The sequence below is a fragment of the Ammodytes marinus genome (assembly GCF_949987685.1).
Source record: "Ammodytes marinus genome assembly, chromosome: 7".
Taxonomy (NCBI): Eukaryota; Metazoa; Chordata; class Actinopteri; order Uranoscopiformes; family Ammodytidae; genus Ammodytes; species Ammodytes marinus.
The window spans coordinates 26,199,573-26,207,448 of NC_137211.1; positions in this window are offsets into that span (position 1 = coordinate 26,199,573).

A 7,876-nucleotide genomic window follows, 5' to 3' on the forward strand; every position below is an offset into this window, starting at 1 on the left:
AAAAGAAGCCAAACTGAAATATATTGGGCCTCATGCATGAACATTTTAAAATAGCTTGGTTCTTGGAGGTTTTGTCAATAGAGTAAATCACTCCTTCCCACCTAATGAGAGCAACCTTGTCAGGAGGAGGTGTGTGCACGTCTGTGAGATTGAAGCATTTGCATAATCAGCTCCTCCAAAGTGATCAGTAAGGCCTACTTTCCACTGCACTCTGGGGCAGACATAGAGAGAATGGATCAAGTTAGATGCTAAAAAAAATGTCTTGCTGAAGCAAAGCTTCTCATGCTTGGGATGAAAAAATTAAAACAGAAAATAAACTTGTCCCTCCTCCCAGTCATTTGCCAGCCATAACTAAATGATATGCAGAATATTTCTTTCTATTTATTATATGATACTAATATTCAATGTATATTGATTTTTGGCAAATATCTGTATGCAAATGAAGGCATTATAATTCCTCAATCAAACACGTTTATTCCGCCCTACCTATTCACTACCCCTTGTAAATTTCAGTCCTGGGCAAACCATTCTAAACAAATTTAAAATGTTAATATCAAAGCAGATCTGTTCATACTGCAGGAGTGATTCTTGCATGAGGCCCATTGACTCTAATGATACTGGAATTAGCCTGTATTCATTACCCAGAAGTAATACAGGTGAGGTGATCACCTGTGTTATATATTTGGTGGTAGCTACAATCCTGATTGTGGGCTCAAAAGTCCAAAAAATAATTATATATGTAGCATTTCTATTCTCTTATTTCTACCCATACCACCCAGATTATTGTTGTTCCGACGACAATGTTCCCTGATGTAGCACATGAGACAATGCCACTAGTGTCATTGGTTGTTATCAAAGTACCTGACATCAAATACTGCTGACACATTTATAATGTTATGTTAATCATTTCTATTTCTACACATTTTAAACAAAGGCAACCCAGAGGTGATTGGCTTGACACACAAGGTTGTGCATATGATAGCCATTGAGAAGCTAGTGTTTTCCTGTTTTTTATTCATATGAAACGTGGGCTTCTATCAAAAACATAACATTCTCCATAGATGTGAAAATCCCTGTAAGGGCATTCATGGCTGACGGCGCTGTGAGTATGAGGTCTGTGACTCACCAATGTACCCTTGAGTTCATTTATGGCCTGCTGTGCTCATGGTCGAAATTATATATGTCCACATCAATGACACTGATATTCATAATATCAGTGGCATGTTATCTATGAGTGATTCTAACATGGGACAAGCAGCAGTTGACCTAACAGGCAACATCTCGATGAAGACCCAATGTAGTGAGGGACTGATTATACTGCATTATTTAACTGTAAGGCCTGTTATTTGTTAGGGATGCACTTTTAACATGTAAACACTAACATGAACGATTGGAAATATAAAAAACTCCTGGGTAATTTATGAATAGGAATAATAAAGTAAGAGAGGAAGATTATGACTCCGAAGGTTACATGTAACTTGTATTGGTTACTGGTGCATCCCAACAATACATACATTTAATGAGCAGATAGCTAGATGTGTGTGTGTGTGTGTGTGTGTTTTCAGAATGGTAGCTAGCTAACTCTCAGGAAGCTGTGTAAACAGTACTGTATTAAAGGTTCAGTATGGAAATGATCAACAAACACAAACAAGGCCGACAATGCAAGCATGATAAGTCAATGCTTGTGATGAGGCCGTCATCCAAATGACCCATTATTTCAAAGCATGCATACAGTTTCAGTTTGACACATTTTGTTAAAAAAGTTTTTTTTCCAAGCTGGGCCTTTAAGACAATATGAAAACAGCCCTTAAGCTGAATCTATTGATGCTGTCCAGCTAGGATCTGCATAGACCTTGGCCTATACATCACCCATCTTAGGGTAGGAGTGCTGGGCCCCGCATTCAAGACAATTTTTCTTTCACTTTCAACTTGTAGTAACTGTGCAAGCATATTAAAAAAGCATATGTACATGATAATTTGAGAAAGTCATTGCACTTGCTGAGAGAGATCAGCATTTTTTGTTTTTGTTTTAATATCTAATGACATAATCGGGATTGACGTCTCTCACGTATATTATATATGTACTGTATATGATTTAGACATCTGCTACAGAGTACGTCTCTCATTTTGGGAATACGTTCATGGGCCGTGGATTCTATTTTACGACAGATCTACAAAAAAAAAACAAGGAAGAAGAACAAAGCCTGAGACCTATGTGGTCAACGGGAGGCTTCCAAGCATCAGTTCTCGGTCTCCTCTCCTGGTACTCTGTTCCTGAGGACTTGATGATGAACTGAAAAAAAATACCTTAACAAAGGAACTGACAATTACCTTAACCCTGATGAGCACATATTTGTACCACTCCAGGTGCCTCTAAGAAACTCTTGATTTAATTCAGATGTGGTGCAGAACCAGCAAAACAAGTAGTCAAAAGACACTGTAGTTTTTTTTTTTCTACTAAAGACTACAAACTCTGACTGAGCTCAGAAAGCTGGATAGGTACTGTATGTTCCTGAAGATACTAAGTCAATTCAGTTTAAAGTGGGACAATTGAAACAATTTTTTTTTCTTCACTTTTTGATATGTAGAAGTAAAAACACAGCGTTTGATTTTAGTTTATTTTTCAATTTGTGATTGGCACTCCAAAAACTGAATTGACCTCAATCTTGAATGGCAGAACAAAGATGTGGAAAAGAATGAAAAGCTAATAAAAAAAGGATACAAGAACAATTTCCAATCGCTAGCAGCAAACAAAATGTTTGTTAAATATGTAAATGTCATTGATGTGTCAATGAGTTCATCATAGTTTTTTTTTTATCATGCAATATCATGTATAAAGACGTAATGTTGGGGGGTGGCACGGGTCGGGGTTAAAAAAGAAGAAGAATGTCCAGTGACTTATGGTTATGTTAATGGTTGACTTTCTGTTAACTTTCTGAAATGCAGATGTTGCCAAAACACCATCAACGACCCTGTGTTAACATGAAAAAAATTTAAAAAATAATGTTTTGTTTTTTTGTATAACAAAAGAATGATATACTGATATTTGTATGGTGATTCTGATGAGATCTTTGTTTTTATGTGTTAAAAACAGAATACTTCCTTTACGTTATGGTTTACTTTCTATGTACTTCTGGTATGACGTACGATGCCGTTCTGTCACATCGGACGCTATACATCTCAGATGAAATCTTGACCCACTTAACGGATGACTGCTTGTTGAAATCTCAACACCCCAAAAATGTATAAAAGTCTATTTCTAAAGTTGCTTGATATAATTGACAAGCTGGCCTGAGTCAGAAAGAGGCTGGTTGCTTTTCATGAATTACGATGACATGCTGATTATGATTTGAAATGATTAATTCCTATTTGTGAATAGTATTCCAACTCATCATGATGACAACTTTTCTGTTATTGAAACACATTTTGAGAAGGTCAAATAAAGATATTTTACATTCAAACATTACCCTGACTGATCATCAATGAATCAATTAACCAAAGTAAAGCTTGAAACACTGTTCTGATACATACTTCTTTATACACAGGATATCATTGTGTACAGTAGAAGGGCCCTTATCCAGCATTAAGAACAAAGTTGATGTTGAAACATGACTATTTATGCGGTAACACAATATACACTATAATAACTTAACTATCTGTTAATGCTTAGTAAGCATATTAACGGATATTTAATGCTTGGTTAGGAATTAACTACGCTTTGTTAACTAATGCTTAGTTAAGCATTCACTAAGTGTAACTGTTAGCTCATGCTTAGTAAATACTTTTTAAGCACTAACTAAGCAGTTAATAGCAGTTAGTTAATGCTTCATTTTTGTGTGTTGTTAACTGCATGCAAAGTTAATTAAAGTACCCTTATTGTAAAGTGTTGCCTACATTTTTAAACCGAGGATATCATTGTGTACAATAGAAAGGCCATGATGCCTGCATGCCTCATTAAGAACAAAATTGAGGTTGAAACATGACTATTTATACAATCATCAGCCAAGACACAGCATCCAGTTCTGCGGTGGAGTTGACGGTGAGTCACACAAACCCAAAAATACCACACAGGGCTTACTTACTGCAAAACAGACACTTACTAAGAGGGTGGCATACCCTGAGACCTCCTATGACTTGAGAAAATCCACAGTTTGTCACAGCAAGTATACGTGTAATTCAGCAATGGGTTCATCCTCTGTGTGGTCTGCCTCTAGCAAATACTCAAATACCAAACTAAGTCACCCAGTAGTGTTATTCAATGAATTGTGCGTTATGTCCATATTTGAAACAGGATGAGACTTGGATATACCACAAGGCTGGCTCCGTTACAGTACAAAGTTCTACTTTTAGAAAAACCTCAAAAGTTTCACTATCATTTAGGTTTGGAACTGAAATTCTTCACCTTGGAAACCAAACCAGTCACAATTGGAGGGCTACAGGCTGCATCCGATTCCAAATGAGGCAGTGAATGTATATGTTTCAGCATTGACAACACAATGTACACACATTGGTAAAGGTTGTAAAGAAAACAGGTTATAAGGCCCACAATGGTAAAGTGTATGAACCATTTGACGTTCATGTTTTTTCCCATCATAATCCTTCAGACAAACAGTCTAATGTAGCCTGATTTGATTACATTTTCTTAGCACGGGGCCTGTGTAGACATCTAGTTTAATAGATTTTTCCGCTGCAATCAAGACCATTTTAAGAACCTGCTTTTGATGAAACCATTCAAGTATGTCGCAGCAGAACTTATATAATTCCGGATGGTACCAAACTAGGTGAGATAACGAGCTTTCAGTGGTTCTGTGTGGTCCTTTTTTCTGATGCTCTCTGCAGCCGAGTCCTACTGGACCTACCACACTGTTCAACTCCACGGGCTTAACCTCCTTGACTTGTTTACAGCCAACCTATACCACAGACAGCTTAGCTCTGTCGACCTCGACCTACCACGCCGTGTGATAGCAAATCCTCAACATATTAAAGGTTGATATGCAACATTTTAATGAAAAAATGTATTATATAATCACTTCTGCCTACATAGATTGTGGGGTGGGGTTTACCTGCACTGGCTGTATTTTGCTTGGTTGTGGTTTATTTTGCTCCATCTGGGGCGTTTCTAGGCGTCAATTAATTGAGCAGCAAACTTGGAGAGTGTTGAACCCTCAACCAATAACAGCGTGGGGATGCTCAGGTCGCTGCCCCGGCGCTGCACGCTGCAGACAAATGACTAGACGCTCTTCGAATTCTCCTGTATCCTGTATCCTTTTGTTTGCTCAGGTGCTAAAACTGATAGATGGGCTATATCCGTGTGTCCACCCTCCACCCAATTTCCAGAGCGCTGGAAAATCCCAGCACGCATTTAGCCTGGTGAGACCAACTTGATCTTGGAAGCTTCACATTTGTTTTCTCTCCCGCAGAACAGTCTGTCATTTCTCCAATCTCCGTGAGGAGGAGTCCAAAAAAAATGCCCGACCAATCATGACTCATGTGTGACCTTACGATCGTTAATTTTCACTATTTTTGTGTTATTTTTGTGTTAACTTGTGTCACTCTCTTCACTTGTGTTCTTCTTCTTCTATATTGTATTGAGAGGAGCCTGAGGACTTAAGAATTCCATTGCCTGCTCTAATTGTTGTGCATATGACAAATAAACCTCTTTAATCTTGAGTCAAAGTCCAGCAGTACTGGTATTTGCTCCAACCCCAGAGGCTCTTGCTGCTAGCCACCGCTAACCACTTAGCCACTGAACACCCTGAAAGTGTTCCCGTGGGACTCAAGCGTTGACGTGGAGACAGCGGTGGTCTCTAACTTGGAGCCCCTCCGACACCACCAGTTCCTGCCAGTTCCCTTGATGGTAAACTGGCGCTTTGTTTAAACTTTAGTCAGAGCATAGCGTGTCTACTGGCCACAGGCCGGCAGGAAGGAAGAGACTGACCACAAAGTGTCCTGAGCTCACTCCAGTTAAATACACCTCTGTGTGTGTGTGTGTGTGTGTGTGTGTGTGTGTGTGTGTGTGTGTGTGTGTGTGTGTGTGTGTGTGTGTGTGTGTGTGTGTGTGTGTGTGTGTGTGTGTGTGTGTGTGTGGCCGAATATTACTTGTGTTGTTGGGACATTCTTTCTGTTTACACAGTGATATTGTGGGGACTTGCCTTCCTTTTGGGGACAAAGTCTCCATAATGTAAATAATTACATTTTGGGGTGAAGGCTCGATTTAAGGTAAGGGAAGACTTAGGTTTAGGTAAGGTTAGGGTAAGGCAAGTAATTGTTATGGTTAGGGCTAGTCTCCAGGAAATGATTGTAACTCTATGTAATGTCCTTTGAAGTGATGAAAACACGACTGTGTGTGTGTGTGTGTGTGTGTGTGTGTGTGTGTGTGTTTGTGTGTGTGTGTGTGTGTGTCCGCGCGGTGTGTGTGTGTGTGTGTGTATGTGTGCGCGCGGTGTATGTGTGCGGTGTGTGTGTGTGTGACAGAGCAAGATATTCAACCATTCTATAGGTCTATCTATTTGACATAACACCATATACGCACGTAGGCACTCACTTCTGGAAACTTCCTGAACTTGGCCTTAATAAATACTTGAGCGCCAGTTTTCCAGATGTCAGACTGTATGTATGAAAGTACACAGCTAAAAATATGACATTCTTCCTTGGCAATATTGTGGTCTTTACTTCATGCTATATGTACCTCAGCATATGTAAACAGGTAAAAGCACAAAATGTCCTGAAAACCACCACACTCAGTAACTTTCTCCTTCTGAATATTACAATGCAGTTGGCCTTCCACGTTGGGAAGGAAGCTGACACTGTGCTCATTTACAATCGTTGTACCTCTAAAAGAAAAATTGATTTCGATTATAATATATTGTGCAAGTATTTTTTTTATGTTTAAGATAATTTGGCTTGAACCAATGACCACGTTTACATGCACAGTGATAGTCCGATATTAACCCGGTGAAGATATATTCTGAATACGATATTAGCATGTAAACAGCAGTTTCCACTGACCTTAACCGGTAGTCAGAGTAAGTCATAATCGCATTAAGACATGTGGAGTATTTCAGGTCTTAATGGCATTATTGAGACATGTATACAGTACACCTTACTCACACTAAGTATTCCCACCGGAGTTGTTGCTGCATTTTTACGGCATTTACCACAGTTTGTGCCTCATGCCTTGATTTATGGCTGTACAATAGGGTGTGTAAACCATGGTGTAAACCTCCTTAAAAGGAGAGGTGTCATTTGTGGCTGACAACATAATGCATTGGATGGGACGCACTAATGTCTGATGTCATTACGGTTCTAGCACCAATAGTGAACGTCGCTGGTATATTCAAAATATGTCGATTGACATGTTAACCGGAATATTCCTTTAGCTGCTGCACGTGGAAACACCTTATTTGGAATATTCTCTTAACTAGAATATGGACCTTAATACCAGAGTGTGCTGTGCTTCTAAAAATGGTCAATGTCAGGGAAAAGGGACAATGTTAGCAACGTCAGCTGTCATAAAAATAGGCTTGGATTTAATAGTCAGCATCTGTGTTTGTCGGGGGGATGGGCGGGTGACAGAAAGAGGGGGAAATTGAATGTGTGAATGATGAAGAGAAATACAAACAATGAGGATAGGGTGGTTAGCAGGCAGACAAAGAGATAAAGAAACATGTAAAATGGTCCAATCGGTAAGAGGGCCACCGCTGATTCTGTTCTTACCATCCTGTTATTGCCACCAGCCACACACCTTCACCCACACAGCGGCCAAAGGTAATATTTAGGAACGCATGGTTAACACAGCTCAACTCCAAACACACCTCTCTCTCTCTCTCTCTCTTTCTCTCTCTCTCTCTCTCTCTCAAACAAAAGTTGGACGCTG